The 23,700-nt window shown below is 39.6% G+C and overlaps 1 long non-coding RNA gene and 1 pseudogene across 1 annotated transcript; one reads left to right on the top strand and one right to left on the bottom strand.

Annotated features, from left to right (window-relative positions):
* Positions 1-12,909: 12,909 nt before the first annotated feature.
* Positions 12,910-13,555, top strand: LOC125220299 (SNW/SKI-interacting protein A pseudogene; annotated as a pseudogene).
* A 2,832-nt stretch (positions 13,556-16,387) lies between these two features.
* LOC125219944 (uncharacterized) lies at positions 16,388-21,880 on the bottom strand. The gene is made up of 3 exons (XR_007176260.2): positions 21,625-21,880; positions 21,472-21,545; positions 16,388-16,657 (listed from the first exon to the last, which is right to left on the bottom strand). It is a non-coding gene; the product is annotated as an uncharacterized LOC125219944 (long non-coding RNA).
* Positions 21,881-23,700: the final 1,820 nt, after the last annotated feature.

Here is a 23,700-nt window from a genome sequence, read left to right as displayed (position 1 = left end):
AATACTTGTTTCCCTTCACCACTCACCACTTCCCTTACTTCACAACAAGGAGTTCCAGAGTGGCAAGTGATCTTGGAAGAGTTAGGAGCAGAAGTTTTGTAAGAGGATAGCTACTGCAACAAGAGGTATAACACCCTCTCTTCCCCACCATACTTATAGAAACATGAAAGCACGAACATTTGAGAACAAGTAGGCACGGCATATTAGAATTTCCAAATCTTAAGTAGCTTTCGAGATACAGTAGGCTTAAGATTTGCTTTTAGCAACTTTCATAATAATCAAAACTCCTTCCAATGAACTAAACTTTCCCCAAAATCACAACTTTAAAGAACTTTAGCCAAGATTCTCTAACATCATAGAGGACATGCTCCAAAATGGAAATCTAGAATAAAATGTAAACTAAGGACTTAAATACGAGACTTAGCTTAGAAGGGCTGCCCGGCAGCGACGGAGCCCGGAGGATCACCGCGGAGCAGCAGCTGTCGCTCCCCGAGCCTTGGACGGCGATGACGGATGCTGCCGCGGAAAAGCGGCGAGGCCTCAGCCGCGTGGCAGCAACGGCACCAGCTCGTCGTCGTTCCAGGGCTGGCGGCTGGCTGGAGGTGCTGCACTGTTGTGTAGCAGTCGAGAGGGGGAGTCAAGGGGGCGATGCCTCCTCTCTGCTGCTGGACTCGCCGAGGACGGGAGCGTGAGCCAGAGGCAACAGACGTGAGTCTCCGGTGAGTGTCGTAGCTGCCTCGCGAAGGGGGCAGCGGCGAATGGCAACGAGCGGCGAATTCGCCGGAGACCGCAGGGGAAGATGAGAGGCGCTGCTTCTCGATCCTTGTAACTTAGAGAGAAGAGAGGGACGCCGCCGGAGGCAGCGGCGAGAGGCGGCGTGAACAGAGGCGCCGCCGGATTTCTCTTCAAAGCTAGGGTTGGGTGTGTTGTTGAATTGGGGATTTTGTGATTTATGGTAGAGAGAGGCCGATGGATTAGTGATAGAGTAGTTGGGTTTCCTTTTTTTTAGTTGTTGGGCCTCTTGTTTTATTTTTATGTTTGGGCTAGTGATAGTATTAATTTGGGCCACTAATTTAATTAGAGTATGGACCAAGATTAAATAATTGGGCCGATGACCTTTTTTTTTTTTTTTTTGTTGGTTTGGAATTTAATTTAAGGACTTGAGTCGGAGCTCAATTAATTATTTCGAATAATTTATCCAGTTTCCGAAGATGGAAAAATGTTAAAGTAAGATGTGAAAGCCGACCGGCGACGCCCCGCGACGCACCTTAAGAAAATTCAAAGAAAAGATTTGACAAGGGATTTTATTTAAAGAATCCATACATTATTAAATGCTCAAGTTTTTGTTTTCGAGAAAAATAGAACTTTCCGGATCTTAGCTTAAGTGCTCGAATAATTAATATTTGAGAACTTTTACGCTAACAATAAATAGACCTCGGATTTATTTTAGTGCTTGAATAAATGGCATAGGAGGTAACACCCTCTAGTTAAGCATTTGGTTTAAATTAATTAAATCTACTGATTTAATTAATATTCAAGAATTCTATAACCTTTCTAGAAAATTTTAAGGAAAAGAACAAAAGAGCACGCACTTAGGATGCATCCACGTTTAAGCTTAATTGATTTATCAAAGTCTAATTAAGTATTATGTTATTTCCTAAAGGGGCGTCTACGAACGTCATCTAAGGCCAAGTTAAGGAAATTACGGAAAGAGCTTTAGCTTTTGAGGTGGGCATTCTTTTAAAACGTGTTTCTAGTATGAAAATGTGAAATTTTGCTCAAGTATGTTGTCATGCCATGTTTTGTTTTATGATTACCTATCTGCTTGGCTATGCCAATTCAAGTTAAATCGAATTCGGGTCCCAGTAGGGCCGCAAACCCTACTCGGACTAGTGTACACATAAGGGGACCGTGAGCTAACAAAAGGGGTTGGCCGGTCCAGTGACCGTCGTGGAATGTGGCCACATTCCCGGTTCACACAAGGTTCAGATATGGTATATCTATGTTACGTGATTGCGCAATCAAAATCTTTACTAAAGGAAAAGTATTTAGTGACTCGGGTCCTTTAAGTAAAACCCCGTGATCACTCAACTGTGGCATTGACAATTAAAGATAGAACTATTTTTGGCAATGTGCCCACTGAGTATATCAAATACTCAGCCCTGCATGTTATTTTTCAAATGTGCAGGTTGAACGTGGACGAGCAGGCGAAGGTGTTGGGACAAGCATATTAAATAAGTAGTTAGGTAGCCCAAAGTAGCATGTCTTCATACGTGCTATTTTGTCTTGGACTCTTCCGCTGCAAACCTAGAATTATGTGCTAGAAAGCTATGAACTTAGTCTTGATACTCTGAACACGTTTTGACTATGTACTCATATGCCTTTGATACTATTGATTTAAGTGATTTCATCCTTTTTATGTTGTCCCTTGATTATTGAGAATTGTTTAGTCGCGAAATAGCTACGCTCACTAGCACTAGGGAGTTGTGGTCGTGACAGAGTGGTATCAGAGCAACGTTCTTTCGCTCTGGACCCAAGAACCTTCTTTTCAAGCCTTAGTCTAGAATGATAGTACTAGACTAGAATAGTACTAAAATGGAAAGCTTAAAGGGACCCAACACCTCTCCTCGTCACGTTCAACCGCAGCAAAGGAGGTAAATACCTATGTTCTTAAAATTTTCTAAAGGAAAATTTTTTTTTAGTCATGCAAAAACTACGCAACTTTTTTCTCAAGGAAATGTATCTTGCATGAAACTTTATGAGTTGCTTTTGACATTAAGTGTAATGTGCTATGCATGATCAACTATGTGATCTTTGAGCTTATGGTGATGGAGTTAATAACTCATAGCTGGGACTACGCATGCGAACATAGAATGCCTAAGAATGACGTTAGACTAAACGCTCTTGAACAGTTTTGTAAGTTGATGACTTCCTTACCGCTTTTCTAAGCGATAAAATGAACAAGTATATGCAAGTTAGGGCAAACCCCTAATTTTGTTTCAAGAATGAGGAAATATAGATGAATGTGTCTAAAAGTGGACCCCACACCTTTTCCTCTACCCTATCTCTTGACGAGACCACGATCCATGATGTTGTAATTGGAACAATTCCAAATTTACAAGAATGAACCTAACAATTTATAAATAACCCATCTATTCTTAGATGGTAACGATCACACGAGATACGAGAAACTACCTACGGCACATGGGCGTCTGTTGAACGTTTTAAATGATGTGAACAACATGAAGTTCCCTTTGTCTTCATGATCTCAATCATAACCGAAATGAACGTACCCTCGATCCAGTAAAGGAGGTGTATCCTTACACGAAAAGATAACGTACCTACGATCTAATTAAGTGATCCAGTCTTGCGTAGCAAGTCAAGGAGGCTACGCGATCTAGAAACAATGCTTATAGCACGCTGTGAAGCACGATGAAGAGTGCAATGTTTTACGAGAATGGCCGTCCTGACTTGTCGAGAACATTATGAAAATATGACCTTCAACGACAGTTATTAGTGGTAACACCAGGAATCCTAGCTTGGAATGTATGGTTTCCTATAACGCCCTGATCATGTCCGAGCTCCGAAAGAGCAAACAAGGGAGTGTCACATAACTGAACAGATGATTATGATCAACAGTACTTACTTGGATTCCAATCAATTTCTTTCTATGAACCTCCTTAATGAAAATGCCCTCGTCTACCTTATACTTTAGATTGACTTGCATTTATGCAAGTAATGCCTCACTTTTTCCTATCCTATGAGAGTTGTGACTCGCTTTCAGTTGGTTGACTATAGTAGTTGAGCTCCTTGTTTAGAAAATGTAAAGTGTCGAATTCATAAGCTTCGATCATAAACCTTCGATTCTAAAGTTGCTTACGACCATTCCCTTCAAAATAATCTCATTTTGAACATCCTTAACAAGGGTGTCTTGCCGTCTATTTAAGACTTTTGATTGACTCGCATTTTGGCAAGTAATAAGTCACTATCATTTTTTTTTTTCAACGAAAGTGGTGACTCACTTTCAAATTCTAAATTCAGAAGAACTCATATGTTCTCAATTATCTTTGTTGGTTGTTGTCTCCTACGCCCCATCATTTTGCAAGATTAATATCATGGTTTCTTTAACTCTCATGATATAACTTCACCCTTAAGTTGCTTATTGTTCAGACATTTCTCCTCGGAGAATGGCACATTAAGTGGAACTTTTGTTCACCTTCTTATTTGGCAACCATATTGTGACTATTTCGTGCTTATATGGGTAAATTTTTAGCCCAGTTCCACTACATGCATTGTTTCTAGCTCATGATTTCTTTCTGAAACACTAAGTTAAGGCTAATGTATTGCATTTTTTTTCTTTCCTTGATGGTAGTTGACTTTTCCAAAAATATTTCTTTCACTTTGGTCGCTACCTGTGAATCCATGGATGTATTTCCATGATTTCCACATTATGACGTTGGTGAACCATGATCAACGTTAATTCATGGCAATTGTTTACATTTCTAAACCCTCCTATGACTAATCATCTAAGGTCTTGACATGTTGAAACCATCATCCTTGATGTCCGGATCTAGTCAAGTTGAGCGGACAATTGAACTATCTTGTTTGACAACCTACTATGGAAATTGAGAGTTAATAAAGTATCATCTTATTCTCATGACCTACCCCATGTTCTTTCAAGCTCCCATCAGAAGTGAGTTTTCAAATTCGATGGGTTTATCTAAAACCATTGGGGCCGCCTAGTTTTTTTTGAATTGACACGATGAGTTCAATTGAACCCAGTTCTTTCTTTCAAAAAAAAATCAATTGTTGCAAATTGATGATGAAAATTCACAACAGTCGAGCAAGAGATGTTATTCTTATCCCTTTGGATATTCTATAGTCCTTTCAATAAAAGAAATTTGCAGTCATGCTTCTTCTAGGTGACATCAGTACCTATCCAAGTTAAGACTGTTTGATTAATCATCGAGTTCTTAGTACAAGGCAATCACGAAGGGCATAGTTGTTTGGACTTTTCGCACTTGTGTGCCACCGGTCACGAGCTGCTATGGGATGGATCGTTACGCTATATGCATAGAATATAGGCCACAAAAAGAGAAATGTAAAGGAATCTTATATACGTACAGACCTAATGACTTTTCGTTGCACAAGACTTATTTATCTAAGTGATTAATCGTTTGGGGCACAAATAACAAAGTGAACTAGGAGAGCCACGAGGAAATGGAGATCAAGATCATCGTTAGGTAACGAAATCTAGTGAAAATATGAACACTCTCACAGATTACGTTTTAATGAACGGATGTCTTCGACAAGAGGAAAATTGTCTGAGATATGGCGCAATAAAACCAATGAATGAAGGAACGATCAGGAAAATGGAAACGTACTTCAAATGAGAATAAGAAGCAATAGCACACAGATGGAACCACCGTGGAGAGTGCAGAGTTAGGACACACAGATGCCTTAATTGTGGCAGAAGCGGACATTTCTCCAGGGAATGCCGAACAAGAATACTAGGACAGGAGGGCGGCAGGACTATTAAGGGCAGCGTCCGTAGTTGCGGGCACTTCAAGCTGAGCCAAGAAGAAGGACAGTCCTAATCACTATATCACCAGCGGCAGCTACGCCAGAGGTTTCCCACTCAGACTATAGTTACTGCACCGAGGCAGAAGCAGCCTAAGATTGAGCAGGGAACCAAGAGCAAGACAATTTAGCAAGTATGGGAACTCTCCTCAACATACCTATTGTCATTCTTTCATGTCAGCACCTTGCGTGGATACTTTAGAATTGCCTACTGATGAAATCGAACATAAGATGAGGGTGTTCTCACCCATAGGAGGCCTTAAAGATACCTCACGAACTTGCTCGAACGTAGAATTCACTATGGGAAACCTTAAGCTAGTGGCTCACAATTTACATGTAATGTTGATGTGGAACGTCGACATCATATTGGGAATGGATTAGTTAGCCGAGAACTACGCTACCATTCTTTGTAAGGAAAGGCAGATCTCTGTGCAATACCCAGAGAAAGAACCCACAATCTTTCACGGAATATCCGTGAGGCGACGAAAGTCCATAGTTTCTGCGCTACAAGCGGCCACTATGATAAGGAAAGGATGCTCTGCATACCTCGTTTATCTGAATGGAGAAGAGAAAGAGGACCGTAAGATTGAAGATGTAGCAGTGGTACGAGAATTTCCAGATGTCTTCCCAGACGCACTACCTGGATTGCCGCCAGACAGGCAATTAGAATTCACAATCGATCTCAAACCAGGATCGGCCCCAGTATCGAAGGCACCATACAGAATGGCGTCTAAAGAGTTAGAAGAACTCAAGATACAGTTACAGGAACTACTAGACCTAGGCTTCATCCGACCCAGTGTGTCACCATGGGGCGCACCAGTGCTCTTCGTAAAGAAGAAGGACGGAACACTGAGAATGTGTATCGACTACCGAGAGTTGAACAAGCTGACGCTCAAGAACAAGTATCCTCTACCGAGGATTGATGACCTTTTTGACCAACTTCGAGGGGCCGGTGTATTCTCAAAAATGGACTTGAGATCAGGCTATCACCAACTGAAGGTCCGACATGACGATGTACCCAAGACGGCGTTCCGCACCAGATATGGCCATTACGAATTCACTGTAATGCCTTTTGGGCTTACAAATGCTCCGGCGGTGTTCATGGACCTAATGAACCGCGTGTTCCACCCATACTTGGACAAGTTCGTCCTAGTCTTTATAGATGATGTACTTATCTATTCGAAGAACGAGAATGAACACGAGGAACATCTGAGAACCACCTTAGAGACGTTGAGAGCCGAAAAGCTCTATGCTAAGTTTAGCAAGTGTGAGTTCTGGCTTAACGAGGTGAATTTCCTTGGACATATAGTAACGGCAGAAGGGATCCGAGTAGACCCTACAAAGGTGGAAGCAGTACAACGTTGGCAGTCACCAACAACACATAATGAGATTCGAAGTTTCTTAGGTTTGGCTGGATATTATCGAAGGTTTATTGAAGGATTTTCTAAAATAGCCAGACCAATGACTCAACAGCTCAAGAAAGGAGCTAAGGTCAATTGGACGCCGGAGTGTGAGGCAAGCTTCCAGTTGTTAAAAGAAAAATTGACCACCGCACCAGTCTTAGCCGTGCCAGCACCAGGAGCAGACTATGTGGTGTACACCGATGCATCAAAGACCGGACTCGGATGCGTACTGATGCAGAATGGCAAGGTGATTGCGTACGCGTCATGCCAACTCAGGCCACACGAGCTAAATTACCCCACTCATGACCTGGAACTAGCAGCAGTGGTACATGCCTTGAAGATTTGGAGACATCACCTCTACGGAGTTCGATGTGAGATCTTCACGGACCATAAGGGCCTTAAGTACTTCTTCGAGCAGAAGGATTTAAACATGCGACTACGCAGATGGCTCGAATTAGTCAAGGATTATGACTGTGGTATAAATTACCACCTAGGCAAGGCCAATGTAGTGGCAGATGCCTTGAGCAGGAAGACTATGCCCCAAGTGGCCACCTTCCTCACACAGAATGAGGAGCTCATACGGGAATTTGCTAAGATGCGACTGGAGGTAGTAAGAGCACCAGAGACGGTGGAAAGTAGGACCGCCACTTTAGTGATTGAACCAGACTTAAGGGCCAGAATTGTTGAGGCTCAAAGGAGTGATGAAGCATTAGAGAAAGTTCGTCTTAAAGTGAGGTCGGGAAAAGAGGTGAGTTATCATGAAGAAGCGGATGACGCCCTCACTTTTGAAGGGAGATTATGTGTACCCGATGACGAGGTTCTCAGAAATGAGATCATGAGCGAAGCGCATGAAACACCCTATACTGCCCACCCAGGAAGTACGAAAATGTATCAAGATATGAAGAAGCAGTTTCGGTGGGATGGCATAAAGAGGAGCATAGCGTCGTTTGTAGAAAGGTGCCTAGCATGTCAACAAGTGAAGGCTCTACATCAACGACCCTATGGGAAATTGCAACCCCTAGAAATCCCCGAGTGGAAATGGGAACACATTGCTATGGACTTCATGACAGGGTTACCAAGGTCACAAAAGCGCGCACTTCGTGACAGGATTGCTATTTGGGTGATTATAGATCGCCTCACCAAAAGCGCGTACTTCGTACCAGTTCGTATTACTTACGAATCGAACAAGTTAGCTCAAATCTATGTGCAAGAGATCATACGATTACATGGAATACCGGTGACGATCACATCAGACCGTGATCCGAAATTTACTTCTAGATTTGGATAAGCTTGCAGCAAGAGCTAGGCACCAGATTGAATTCAGTACGGCATTCCATCCACAGACTGATGGGCAGTCTGAGAGGACAATCCAGACCTTGGAAGATATGCTGAGAGCCGTAGTGCTCAACCGTGGAGGAAACTTGGAGCTAGTACTACCATTTATAGAGTTTGCTTACAACAACAGTTATCAGCATCTATAAACATGGCCCCAAATGAAGCATTGTATGGAAAGAAATGTAGATCACCACTTTATTGGGATGAGGTCGGTGAGAGAAAGACGCTTGGACCAGATTCTGTAGAGGAAATGATAGAGATCGTCCGCCAGATCCGTGAGAGAATCAAGGAAGCTCAAGACAGGCAGAAGTCTTACGCGGATGCTCGCCGAACCGGCCTGCAGTTCAAGGCGGGAGACAAAGTTTTTTCTAAAGGTATCTCCGTCTAAAGGGATTTCGAGATTCGGCGTCAAGGGCAAGCTAAGACCACGTTTCATCGGACCCTACGAGATTCTAGAAGAAGTCGCTTCTGTGGCGTACAGATTGGCACTCCCGCCGAGTTTCGGGAACGTGCACAATGTTTTTCACGTATCTCAATTGAGGAAATATGTGTTCGACCCAAAACACATAGTCCACCAAGAGGAGATGGTTTTGGAACCAGACTTAAGCTATGAAGAGAAGCCAGATGCAATCTTGGATAGGAAGGTCAAGGAATTGAGGAATAAGTCCATTGTAACAGTGGAAGTTTTATGGAAGCATCATGGTCACGAGGAAGCTACGTGGGAATTGGAAGACAAAATGAAGGAAAAGTACCCAGAACTTTTTAAGTGACATAAGCAAATTTCGGGACGAAATTTTCGTTAAGGAGGGTAGATTGTAATACCCGCACCATTAGTTTGCTTTCGATATATTAATATGGAACTAGAAATGTAACGTCCTCTCTTTTCGTGTAGTTTTCTTTTTCAATAAGAGAACAACTAACCATCAAAACACTTCAATACATAGAACAAGGCTTATTTCAGTGAACAAAAATTAATAATAAATATGTTACATGGATCAAATCCTCAAATAAAGGAAACAAGAAAAGGGAAGATAAAACGTGCATTAATCAAATGAAATCGGTCTCTCCTTCCGGGCTGGAAGTCGCGGCCCCATCCGATCAACCGTCGGGCCGAGGCATCAAGACATCTCGAACAGCCGCTTGGCAGCTCAAGCCCCCTCCCCATCCTGCAATAAAGAGACTAGCTTAAGCTACTAAGAAACAAAAGGAATTAAGTGCTACTAATTAAAGAAATGGGACAACATCTCTTTTGATAAGAGACCAAAGACTGCCAAAAAGGGGTAAGTCCAGCTTCAAGCAAACAAGTCCAGCCACAAGCAAACAGAGAGGATTAATGGCCGAGTACTAGGTACTCAATATAGCCAATCCTCAAGTATAATTTGCTGCAGGATAACAACAAGAGGTACGACAGCCATTATTTCTTCACAAGTACTATCTCACAAACAGCCAACCAATGTGAACAAAGAGCCAAAGAATGCAGATTCGATTTCTGCCATATCTCAACAAACTGCAGCAGCAGCTTATATAAATGTCTTCCCCTTCAATACTTGTTTCCCTTCACCACTCACCACTTCCCTTACTTCACAACAAGGAGTTCCAGAGTGGCAAGTGATCTTGGAAGAGTTAGGAGCAGAAGTTTTGTAAGAGGATAGCTACTGCAACAAGAGGTATAACACCCTCTCTTCCCCACCATACTTATAGAAACATGAAAGCACGAACATTTGAGAACAAGTAGGCACGGCATATTAGAATTTCCAAATCTTAAGTAGCTTTCGAGATACAGTAGGCTTAAGATTTGCTTTTAGCAACTTTCATAATAATCAAAACTCCTTCCAATGAACTAAACTTTCCCCAAAATCACAACTTTAAAGAACTTTAGCCAAGATTCTCTAACATCATAGAGGACATGCTCCAAAATGGAAATCTAGAATAAAATGTAAACTAAGGACTTAAATACGAGACTTAGCTTAGAAGGGCTGCCCGGCAGCGACGGAGCCCGGAGGATCACCGCGGAGCAGCAGCTGTCGCTCCCCGAGCCTTGGACGGCGATGACGGATGCTGCCGCGGAAAAGCGGCGAGGCCTCAGCCGCGTGGCAGCAACGGCACCAGCTCGTCGTCGTTCCAGGGCTGGCGGCTGGCTGGAGGTGCTGCACTGTTGTGTAGCAGTCGAGAGGGGGAGTCAAGGGGGCGATGCCTCCTCTCTGCTGCTGGACTCGCCGAGGACGGGAGCGTGAGCCAGAGGCAACAGACGTGAGTCTCCGGTGAGTGTCGTAGCTGCCTCGCGAAGGGGGCAGCGGCGAATGGCAACGAGCGGCGAATTCGCCGGAGACCGCAGGGGAAGATGAGAGGCGCTGCTTCTCGATCCTTGTAACTTAGAGAGAAGAGAGGGACGCCGCCGGAGGCAGCGGCGAGAGGCGGCGTGAACAGAGGCGCCGCCGGATTTCTCTTCAAAGCTAGGGTTGGGTGTGTTGTTGAATTGGGGATTTTGTGATTTATGGTAGAGAGAGGCCGATGGATTAGTGATAGAGTAGTTGGGTTTCCTTTTTTTTAGTTGTTGGGCCTCTTGTTTTATTTTTATGTTTGGGCTAGTGATAGTATTAATTTGGGCCACTAATTTAATTAGAGTATGGACCAAGATTAAATAATTGGGCCGATGACCTTTTTTTTTTTTTTTTTGTTGGTTTGGAATTTAATTTAAGGACTTGAGTCGGAGCTCAATTAATTATTTCGAATAATTTATCCAGTTTCCGAAGATGGAAAAATGTTAAAGTAAGATGTGAAAGCCGACCGGCGACGCCCCGCGACGCACCTTAAGAAAATTCAAAGAAAAGATTTGACAAGGGATTTTATTTAAAGAATCCATACATTATTAAATGCTCAAGTTTTTGTTTTCGAGAAAAATAGAACTTTCCGGATCTTAGCTTAAGTGCTCGAATAATTAATATTTGAGAACTTTTACGCTAACAATAAATAGACCTCGGATTTATTTTAGTGCTTGAATAAATGGCATAGGAGGTAACACCCTCTAGTTAAGCATTTGGTTTAAATTAATTAAATCTACTGATTTAATTAATATTCAAGAATTCTATAACCTTTCTAGAAAATTTTAAGGAAAAGAACAAAAGAGCACGCACTTAGGATGCATCCACGTTTAAGCTTAATTGATTTATCAAAGTCTAATTAAGTATTATGTTATTTCCTAAAGGGGCGTCTACGAACGTCATCTAAGGCCAAGTTAAGGAAATTACGGAAAGAGCTTTAGCTTTTGAGGTGGGCATTCTTTTAAAACGTGTTTCTAGTATGAAAATGTGAAATTTTGCTCAAGTATGTTGTCATGCCATGTTTTGTTTTATGATTACCTATCTGCTTGGCTATGCCAATTCAAGTTAAATCGAATTCGGGTCCCAGTAGGGCCGCAAACCCTACTCGGACTAGTGTACACATAAGGGGACCGTGAGCTAACAAAAGGGGTTGGCCGGTCCAGTGACCGTCGTGGAATGTGGCCACATTCCCGGTTCACACAAGGTTCAGATATGGTATATCTATGTTACGTGATTGCGCAATCAAAATCTTTACTAAAGGAAAAGTATTTAGTGACTCGGGTCCTTTAAGTAAAACCCCGTGATCACTCAACTGTGGCATTGACAATTAAAGATAGAACTATTTTTGGCAATGTGCCCACTGAGTATATCAAATACTCAGCCCTGCATGTTATTTTTCAAATGTGCAGGTTGAACGTGGACGAGCAGGCGAAGGTGTTGGGACAAGCATATTAAATAAGTAGTTAGGTAGCCCAAAGTAGCATGTCTTCATACGTGCTATTTTGTCTTGGACTCTTCCGCTGCAAACCTAGAATTATGTGCTAGAAAGCTATGAACTTAGTCTTGATACTCTGAACACGTTTTGACTATGTACTCATATGCCTTTGATACTATTGATTTAAGTGATTTCATCCTTTTTATGTTGTCCCTTGATTATTGAGAATTGTTTAGTCGCGAAATAGCTACGCTCACTAGCACTAGGGAGTTGTGGTCGTGACATAATTGTATCATATTTTCCTTGACATTTTGTTATAAAATTAATAAATAGAAGTAAGATCTATATTCCATAACTTTTTCCATCCATTTCTTTACCTTTTTTTATTTAAAGTTATAGATGGAAACTAAGCATGAAACGGGGATAAAAATATATATTGATATACATGCCATATTCGATCTTTTCCGTATTGGAATTGTAAAGGAGGGTTTATAAATTGAAACACAAGGTATTAAGATCATTACGCATCTTCTCCTCCGTTCGCATTGAAACTTCTTTCTCCTCTCTGCGATTTTCAGTACTCCCTCCATCCCAAGATATTATACCCTTATTCCACTTTGGGGTGTCCCAATACACTTGAACCATTTCTATTTATGGTAAAAAATTTACTCTACTACCAACTCCACTTACACCATAAACAACTATCTCCTAAATTCTTGTGCCCAAAAGAAAGGGGTCTAATATCTTGGGACGAAGGGAGTAGTTTTTTTTCAATTTGCGATTGATCGTTCGAAAAATTTCTACTCCATTTGTTTATCGCTGATCGAATTGAACCATGGTGGAGTTCGATAATGCGGCTAATTCAGTGCCTCCTTATATGAAACGGGTAGGGTTTAAGCCGTCGAAGCGTGAGGATTTTGGGGATGGAGCGGCTTTTCCTGAGATTCACTGCGCGCAGTATCTATTTGGGATTGGGAGGATTCATTATGCAAATTCTTTGAGTCAGGATGAGAATGCGAAGAAGATTGTGTATTCTCAGCACTCGGATCTTGTCCCAGTCTTTGCCAAGGATGTTGTTGCAAAAGAGGATGGAATGGATCTTGATGAGAAGCAGAGGGAGATTGATGAGACAACACAGCAAACCAAGGCTGCATTAGCAGATTGTGAATGTTAGGTTGAATGCTGCGGAATCTAAGTTCATCAGGTATAAGCCGTCTCAGCAGTCGGCATGTGCTAAAGGGAGAATCATTCGCGTGGTGGGAATGGCAGTAGATCCTTTGGAGCCTCCCAAGTTCAAGCACAAGAGAATTCCGAGAGGTTCGGATTCTCCACCAGTCCCCGTCATGCATTCTCCCCCTCGGCCCATGACTGTGAAGGACCAGCAGGAGTAGAAAATCCCACCTAGCATATCCAACTCGAAGAATACTAAAGGTTATGTGATTCCTCTCGACAAACGGATTATTTACATACTTTATCTATAGAGTAAGACGCTACGAAAACCTGATTATGGCCACTGAGCAGTCGATTTTGGTGGTGATATGGGCGGCGTGGCCACAATTCCGCACCGCCTTTGATAAGGCAGCGTATGCCGTCCATGCATCCTTTGTTGCCACCGTATACGTCCTCCATGCCACTGGTCCTCCTGCTTTCGCCGACGACACTCTTTCCGTACGTTGCAAAGGTAATTTACGTTAATTTCACTATTTTAGGGTTTTCCCGATCACTGATAAAATTGAGAACCCGCTAAATTGCTGATCCGTTGTTTTTTATTTGGAAGGAAGATTACAATGGAAGAGGGTTTAGGAAGATAGAATATAACATAGAGCATTAGGAAGATAGAGTAGCAAAAAATGCACTAGCAAAAAATGGAAGAGAATGGTAGAATATAACAGAGAGCATTAGGAAGATAGAGTAGCGAAAAATGCACAACTCCAAAGCTAAAAGAAGTCCCCAGCAACTGTAAACTTTTTATATTTTCAATTTTAGTGTGTTGTCTGGTGTATATATTATGGGCTCCATGAAAATAAATAGTTAAAGTGGAGAAATGGTAAAGTAAGAGAGAGAATAATGTTGAGAAGAGTCTTATCTAAGTTATTCTCTTTTTTACTTTTACCATTTCTCCACTTTAACTATTTATTTTCATTTTTACAAAACGAGTGCGCAAATGTGACCGGGACTCCTAATGGCGGACGGAGGGAGTATTAGTTTTGCGGTAGCAACGATGGAGTTTGCTACAAAAGATGGGTGGATCATTGATCACAGGACTGTATATCCACATTTGTCTCAATTCCTCTATCAGTTTTCGACTGTACCATCTCAATCTTGTCTTTATATATCCATTCCTAATCATTTTTGCCATCAATTTAATCCCCTCTTGTTTGACTTGGTCGACCAACTCATAAGAGAGATAATACAACAAGTTTGGAATAGCTGCTTCTAGGTCTGTCTTGTTGAAAAAATCCTACTGCCACACCAACCAATTAAACATGTTAACGTATGCATCATTTTACTATTTTCAATTTGAAATAGCATATTTTACAAATTCAAATACATACCAATGCTTCTTTATACCATACTTCACGATTAGAGGTTTGTTTGCATCTATTGAGAAACTTTTGTTTTTTCTCACATAATAGACTCCACTCTATGATCGGAAATTTGTCTTAACATGCATGTCTCCATCTTCAGCAATTTCTCTTATTTTTTTACAACTGTGACCCCAAAAACAAATAAATAAATCAAGTAAAATAATGTTGTTTTTACTAAGAAAAGTAAAAGGGAGTCAAGATAGTACGTAAAAGTATAGTATAATGAGAAACAAGTGAAACGGTTGATCATCTTGAATCAAGATTTTCATGTGTTAAAAATAGGGTTACTAGTATTTTTTTTATCTATTTTAACTTTAAATAGATGCAGCGTTGTAAACTTACGTGTTTAATAAAATGTATACAAGCAGTGACGGATCCAGGAATTTTGGTTTGGAGTACGAATCGTAAAACATGAAATAATATACTATAAAATAATATTAGAAATTTTTTTAAAAAAAGCAATATTTTTTTAGATAAGAAATGTACTGCAAATAATATTACACAAAATAATGAAATAGTATAAATAAAAATCAAAGCAACTAAACAAAATTATATAAGAGCATCATTTGAAAAACAGGAATATTTTTCGAGGACAAGTTGTGCTACAGATAATACTCCCTCTGTCTGCGAATAGAAGTCCCGTTTTTCCATTTTAGTCCGTCCGTGAATAGGAGTCCCGGTTCACTTTTACCATAATTGGTTTTACCATAAATGGTAATAGGGTCTCACCTTCCACTAACTCATTTCACTCACATTTCATTTAAAACTAATAAATACAAGTGGGACCCCTATTCCACTAACTTTTTTTCACCCACTTATCTTAACATTTCTTAAAACCTGTGCCACCCATAAATGGGACTCCTAATGGCGGACGGGGGGAGTATTACATAAAATTATAAAAATAATAGAGTAAAATCAAAGCAATTAAAATAAATAAATAATAGAATATAATATGAAAATTCAAATTATATAGAACATGCTACTCCACTAAACAACCTAATAACTAAAAAATTAAGTACATAAACAGAAAATAGGTGCGCAAATAATTACTACTAGATATCTACGTAGGGGTGCGTTAAAATGACAACACATCTTATAATAACATCATACCACCATTTCTAGCCAATCATTTGTACACGTGGACGAATAATAAGTGTAAAAATCTCGTCCAGCAATATACAACACTGTATACAATAATTTTTTCTCGGCCAACAATATCCAACACGCTATACAACAATCTATAGATTGTTGTGTAGCGTTTGTAATATTGCTGGATATATGGTGTCACAGTGTCACTTTAAGAGGTGTTGTCATTTTTAACACAAACCGATCTACATAACTTAAAAAAAAGAGTCTAATATTATAAAGAATAGTAAATAATTGAAAAGATTATTTCGTCTAAACATAGCTAAAAATATATACATTGAGGTGTGAAGTTAAATAGGTTTATTTGCGCCCAGGCGAGATTTCGAACACGGGCTGGAAAAGAGAATCCTGGAGCATTTGACCACTGCAAATAGTACTTAAACGAACGAGATTTGGGGGTACACTCGTACCCCTTTGTTCCAACGTGCGTCCACCAGTGTATACAAGATAGCCAAGATAAAAAAAATATTACTCCGTATAGTAAATGTCACGACCGCCCTTTTTAGGGTTAATAAATGCGAGTGGTCGCGACTAATGGGATTTTAAGAAAGGATAATTTTCTAGGGTTTCAATAAAGAGTTAGACAAAGATAATTATTATTCAAATAACTGAGGAAAAATCAGAGTAATGACTTAGCATTTAAATCCAAAGACAACGGGTATCATATTTAATAAACCAATAGTAAACAGGGTTCATAACATAGTTGTGAAAGAATGTATTATTCAGCGGAAGCATTCAAGAGTAAGAGTGACACCATGTATGAAGACACGACGTCCCTCGAAGTTCAAAATAAATCCAACAATGATTAAGGTTCGACTCAACACCAACACAAGCTCGTCGCCGCTCAATCTGCACATAGGAAAAACACATGCAGGGTTGAGTACTATAAAATACTCATTGGACTCATGCTGAAAAAATTTTAACAAAATATTTATATTTATCATGCCATTGTTACGCCACCATCGGGGTTTTAGCTTTTGAAAGGCCCGAGACACCAAAATATTCCATTGTTCAAAATCACGACTGCGCAGTCATTTTCCCATAGACATTTACCATATCTGCTCATACATGACTTGGAATGTGGCCACAAACCAAGTCATTAGACCGGCCAACCCGTACGCTGACACACGGTCTACCATAGGTGTACACTAATCCAAGTAGGGTTTGCGGCCCTACAAGGACCCGAATTAGATTTAAATAATAAATGGCAAAGCCATTTCAGATAGGCATGTCAAAACAAAAATTATGTCACGATAAACAATTTGCATTTCATTCCCATCGATAAAATAGTTAGGACATTGTCCTCATTTAAAAAGAGAGCCCACCTCAATCGTTTAATCTGTAATATATTATTTCCCTTGCGATCATAATTCACTTACAAGATATCACCCTTGTAATTGAAAATAACACATAGATCAACACAAGGAATCAAACAATTAAATAAGATGCATCCTTAGGCTTCGATTATTTTATCAATAAGATTATAATTTTTCTATTTAGAACTTGGTTTATTTTGATAATTTCAGCTGCCCAAAGAATTAAAACATCGGCCCAACTCAAAAGTCATAAACTCCCATTTCCAAAACACACGCATGTACTCCCATTTTATTTAAAACAAACACCAAAAGTTTGGCCCAATATCTAATTAAATACACCCTACGTCCGACAATAGGAGTCCTGTTTTTCTATTTCAGGATGTCCGCGAATAGGAGTCCCGGTTCCCTTACCATATTTGGAAATACAAATTAAATATATCATCAACCCCCCTAAACCCATCCCATACCGATGACACCTCATTTCTCACTCTCTCTCACTCTCTCTATCCTATCACTCTCTTCATCCTCTCACTACCTCAAACCCTAATCGCCGCCGCCTAGATCTGTGAAATGGACTCCTATTCCGAACCAGTTTCTCCTATCTCTCTCTCGGAGACCCCTAATCCCCTTCCATTTCCTCCTCCTCAAACCCTAATCGGAGCTGCCTCGCCTTACTCCCAGGAATGGGAATTCGACCCCTCAGAGGCATCGATTCCGACCCCAATCGCGACCCACTACTCTCCAATCCCAACATACTCGTGGGAGAACACCGCCTACATGTATGCAACTGTTGTTCCTGAGACGCCGATGGACGATCTACTCCCTGAAACTCCGGTGACTGTGTCGCTTGAGTTTGATTGCATGTCTATTGTTGTTCCAAAGACGCTGATGGACGATCTACTCCCTGAAACTCCGGTGGCTGCATTGCCTGAGTTTGATTTCATGTCTCCCTTTGTCCCTCAAACGCCTGCGATCAGGCGAGCGAGAAAACGCCTGATTGAGGAGGAGGAGTGGTTCAAGGAATTATTGGTGATGCTCTTGCCAGGCATGACGGATCTACTCTAAATCTGTGAGTCTTTCTGTCAATATTGCCTTAGAACCACCCCCTACATTCATAGGGTTTGGAGGTTCATATGGTTGGGGATTTATGGGATTCCGAGGGGGTTGGGGATATCTGGCTCTATGATGAAGGGTTTAGGATTGTTGAGATCAGCCACCCCCAATGTTGGGTTTGGAGGCTGAGTATAAACTGCCCTATGATGATATTTTTCTGAGGGTAATTGGGGTTCCTCGATTGGTTAATGTATTCTGCTATGTTTGTGGATTGATGGTTCTGATTATTGCTTCTGATGATGTTGCTATTGTGTTGGTGGTGCTTGGTTTGTCTCTGCCTTGTGTTAAATTGAGTTCAGCCACCCCTTTAGAGGTTTGGAGGCTGAGTATAAACTGCCCTATGATGATATTTTTCTAAGGGTAATTGGGGTTCCTTGATTGGTTAATGTATTCTGCTATGTTTGTGGATTGATGGTTCTGATTATTGCTTCTGATGATGTTGCTATTGTGTTGGTGGTGCTTGGTTTGTCTCTGCCTTGTGTTAAATTGAGTTCAGCAACCCCTTTAGAGGTTTGGAGGCTGAGTATACACTGCCCTATGATGATATTTTTATACTCCTTGATTGATTATTGCTACATGCAATGTCTGTGGATTGATTGTTCTGATTGGTTTTTCTGATGGTTGTGGTGGTGATTGGTTTGTCTCTGCCTTGTTGTTAAATTGAGTTCAGCCACCCCTTTAGAGGTTTGGAGGCTGATATGTCATGCCCTATGATGATATTTTTCTGAGGGCTATGAAAACTTCATTAAATATGTGCATTACATGTTCTTTGCATTAGTTTTGCATACAAAACACAAAATATCAGACCTTACTGACCAAAAACATGAAGGCCTTACTACCAAAACACTTCCACTATCTATCTAGAATCCAAAAGCAGAAGCCAAAGCCCTAATGTCATATCCACAAGTACTCCAACACATCTCTCACAAGCTCCTCATCCACATCCAGTGCATTGGGCAGCCCCACAGTTCTTTCCAACCTGTTCTTGTTAATGTGAGGGACCTTGTAATTGTTCCCACCCCTAAATACCATGATCTGTGTGAGGCAAGCCTGCAATTAGAGGAATACTCTGTTTATGGTTTGTGGTGACAGCTCTCATAAGAGCTACACACATTCTCCAACAATGTGTCAACATTATTGCATGGTTTCTCATGCTGCAATGTCTGAATGGCCCTGAGAAAACCTAGGTCTAAAATGTTGGTGTCAGGTGAATTAGGTGGTTGACAAATCAGATGGATTTTAAATCCATCTGATTTGGCAACCGCCTCAAACTCAGCATCCACACCATTTATGTGGGGTGTGGCATTGTCTTGTGCCACTTGGCCTTAATTGCTGGTAAAATCTGTCAAGCACAAAAAAAAAACCTAAATGATGATGTTTATAAACATGAGTATGATCTGATAGGTTGGGAAAAATAGCATACCCGGTGTATAATGCAGTCACTCATCACACTCTTGTTAACTGACTGGATTGGTTTAGGCTCAAGTGTGCCTCTAGGCCTATTCTTGGATTTCCTTTTTGCTGGCACCACTTTCCATCAAATTTGGTTTGGCCATCCAAGCTAAACACAGGCCTACTTACAGCACACATGAACATCACTTTGGTGATGAACCTCTTTGACTTGCATGCCCTATATGGCTCATCCTCATCCGGCAAGAGGTAATACATGTCTGATGCCTTGGTCATATAGAATCATTTTTCATCACTATGCACAACATTGTGCATGCTTTCAAACTGAACTCTACCTGCATTTATACTTGGCTGAAGTTTACTAAGGCACCATTTCAACCTAGCTAACTTATTTGCATCAGTTAGGACAGGTTTGATAGCATTTGTATGTGGCCTTAATTTGTCCTCCTTAATCCACTGACCAAGTGTACTTTTGCTAACAGACAATTTGTGTGCAATGTTTCTAATTGAAGACCTTTCAAGTGTGGATAAAGTTCTAACCTTTTCTTCATCTAGAATTAACTTGTTTGAATGATGATAGCCTTTAACCTTGCCTTCCATGATTGCAGGTTCCCCCATTTGCATCTGTTGTTTTGCTTTCTTCCACAGCCTATAAACTGTCTTCCTGCTTATGCCGTGCTCCTCTGCTGCCTCCATTACTGCCCCTCTTGTGAGCACTCCATCGATGCTGTGCTTCAGTAGGAACTGCACCACCAAGTTCTTCCTGCTGCTGCTTAAGAACAGTGTTGTTCTTGGCCCCTCCTCCATCCCAATGATGAACTTTTTCTGACGGAGTATGAAAATTTTCTTCTCACTGTTGTTAGATTTTTTGTTTTTTTGGGAGGTTGGTTGAGGTGTGTTAAATGCAGCATGAATGTATTTATAGGAGGCTACAAAAGCTGAATTTTTAGTGCAAATTTGTGTTCAAAGTTCCCTCTAAAATGTTTAAGATGGAAACTTAAAATGTTTTGGTCACTCCGTGTACTATGTGAACAGATTTCGGTGGATTTAGGAATGGAAGACTGATTTGGGATTCAATTTTTGGTTCTATTTTATTTATGCATATTTCAGTTTTTTTTTAAAAATTTAAATTAGGAATATTAAAATTTGGTCTTCCATGACTTTTTAGAATTCATCCAACATTTTAAGTGGGTCTCAAATTCCACTATCACACTACATTTATTACACACTCAAACTCCATCTTAAAACCCGTGCCACTTGTAAATGGGACTGCTATTGCTAGACGGAGGGAGTACTCAAAATCCAAGGAGATTAAAAGAATTTAAAAAGGACACAATTTACTCCTATTTCACATACAAACACATATACGCCCTTTTCACTTTAAAATATTTAAATAAAAAGAAAAGAAATTTAAAGATGAAGAACACATATTACACTTCTCAAATGAAAATCCCGTCGGCCTCCCTTCTCCCTCTCTCACCTTTCTTCCCCAATTTGGGACTCAATCATACACCTCCAGAAATAAATTTCTGCTGGCTCTCTATCAAAATTAACACACCAAAAGTTACGGAAATTAAAGCTCCGTCGCCCAGCACCAAATCGAAGGGTCACCGCTGCTGTGGTGTTCGCACTGTCCAGATCGGCAGGTCCCCCAAAGCAGCCCCAATTAACCCCGCCGATAAGTTCTAAAATTGATTACGTGAATTAAACTTTGATTCTTTAATTCAGTTTGCCTCGATTCATTGGATTAGTGGATTGATTACAGATTGTGGTATCCGGTGATGTATGCAGTATGAAATCGGATTGGGTAGAAGAATTGTATACCTTTAGCAACAAATCGGCTTAGGCAAAAAGATCGAAGCTTCTGGTTTTTCCCCTTCCGAATTTGATCCAAATTTCTGTCAGAAAAGGGTTTCGGTGTAAACATGAATTCATCTTATTAGGAAGAACATGGAAGGGACATGAAGGGATGATTACCGTGGTCAAATTAGGATTTGGAAGAGAGAAAGATGAACTCCTCTACTGCTCACTCCGCCGCTTTGTGGTTCAAAAGTGAAAAGAGAGTGACTGCGAATTTGAGTGAGGAGGAGAGATTAGGGTATGAGGATTAATATACTACATAATGTGGGAGTATAATTGAGAGTTGATTGTGGTTTAATTTTGGAACAGATTGTAGAGTGGTTGAAACGGTAAGGAGAGGGTGTAAAAAGAGTAATTTATTTCACAATTAAATTGGAATTGACTGATTTTTAATTGAAAATAATTTTTGCGGGAGAGGAGAAAGGCGTGATGAAGAAAGAGGAGAAGTCTTTGCGGATTTTTTTTTATTTAATTTATCATACCTAACTTGGAATTGAGTGAAATAAATATTCTTCATGGAAATGAATTATATATATTAAAAAATTAATTCTGTCAATGCACCTTTAAATCCTAAATCAAATTAGGTCACAAGAATAGCAATAACCAAAATTTATTCGCCAATTAATTCACAGACGCCACGGCGTTCAAAGCATTAAATGCAAAAAAAACTAGGGTTCGAAAATTAGAATTCAAAAAGTGGAGCGTTGCAGTAAAAGTTTTGTATGATAAAATTAGCCAACTTTAATAAACAATTAGTATTAGATCAACCGTGAAAATTAAGACATACCTTATTTTAATGCTAGAAATATCGGCCGCTGAGGATGCTGCTACTCAACATAAAATTTGTGTTGTCAATTCACGAGGTATAGTTTGAAGATATGAAACTTCATTCTTCTTTGGAATTCTCCTCATCCTCATGATTAATGATAATTCCATGTGTTTTGACTTCTGTAACTTGTATTGGAGATTACATTTTATAGGTGGTTTTTATAAGTTTTAATTAGGGATTGATTCCTAATCAAACTGCAACATGGAAAATATTTGAGCATTTTAAGGAATCTAACTTTCGCGAAGAATTTGTAATTATGAAAAAATTCGCAGTTTAATTATGGAATCTGCATACACATATTTTGTTTCCTTATTTGAGCTTATAATTCAGCTAATTAAACTTCTAGAATGAATTTTTATTTTATTTATTATTGTAAACACGGTGGAGTTTCTTGAAGTATGTGCATATGGGGAGTGTTATATTGCTAACTCAATATCTAATTGCTAACTACAACTAAATAATAGCCATTAGATATTCAAATTAAGGGCCTAGATCATCAACCAAAAAATATCAATACGATCAACAAAAAATGTTAATAAAGCCATAGGATTAATTCCATAAAATATCAATAGGGGTATTAATGTCAATTAACTTCATGTTTAGTTATAACTAACTTTTAAAAGAAATCCCAAAACTTTAAATTCATATAACATATATCAAATCAAAGATAATTTTATAAGGATTCCAACGATATCATATATGCATATGTTCCGACGTCAAAATTTGAAAAAAAATTCAAAAAATTTTCAATTTTTTCGTAAAGCAGAAATGTCAACATACTATATAAAATATGTCAATATAATACATGTAGAATGTCAATATAAACAATGGGTTAACATTCTTAAAGCATCGTGTTGACATTCTCAAAGCATTGTGCTGATATTTCCGAAACACTATATTGACATTTTCATCTAAAACCCTAATTTGGCGCTTTTTTTTATTTTTTTTATTTTATTAATAAAAACGAAAATTACACGTGGCAAATTGTAGACCACACGTTTTCTAAAATCCTATGGCCTTAAATTAGTTGTAATTAGCAATTAAATGATGAGTTAGCAATTGATCACTCCCATGTGCATATTATTCAAATTATTAATACCGTACCTTTATAAATTTTAAAATAATTGTAGAATATTTTATTGTAATTATCAATAGTTTCAGTCATAATCGATATATAATCTTTTGGCTTCAGTTTCGGAAATTTATTTTTCAAAGATATCGTAATTATGAGAACTACGGAACGTGAACATATATACATACGTACATATATTTTGTTTCTTTATTAGAGCATCGGTGAGGAGAGAGTTGTAAAGTAATAATATAATTACTATATTTACTTTTTTTTTTATATAAAAAATTATTCT

This window comes from Salvia hispanica, chromosome 1 (assembly GCF_029641045.1).
Source record: "Salvia hispanica isolate PSC_SH4W2 chromosome 1, Shi_PSC_v1, whole genome shotgun sequence".
NCBI lineage: Eukaryota > Viridiplantae > Streptophyta > Magnoliopsida > Lamiales > Lamiaceae > Salvia > Salvia hispanica.
This window is presented reverse-complemented; position numbering and strand designations above follow the sequence as displayed.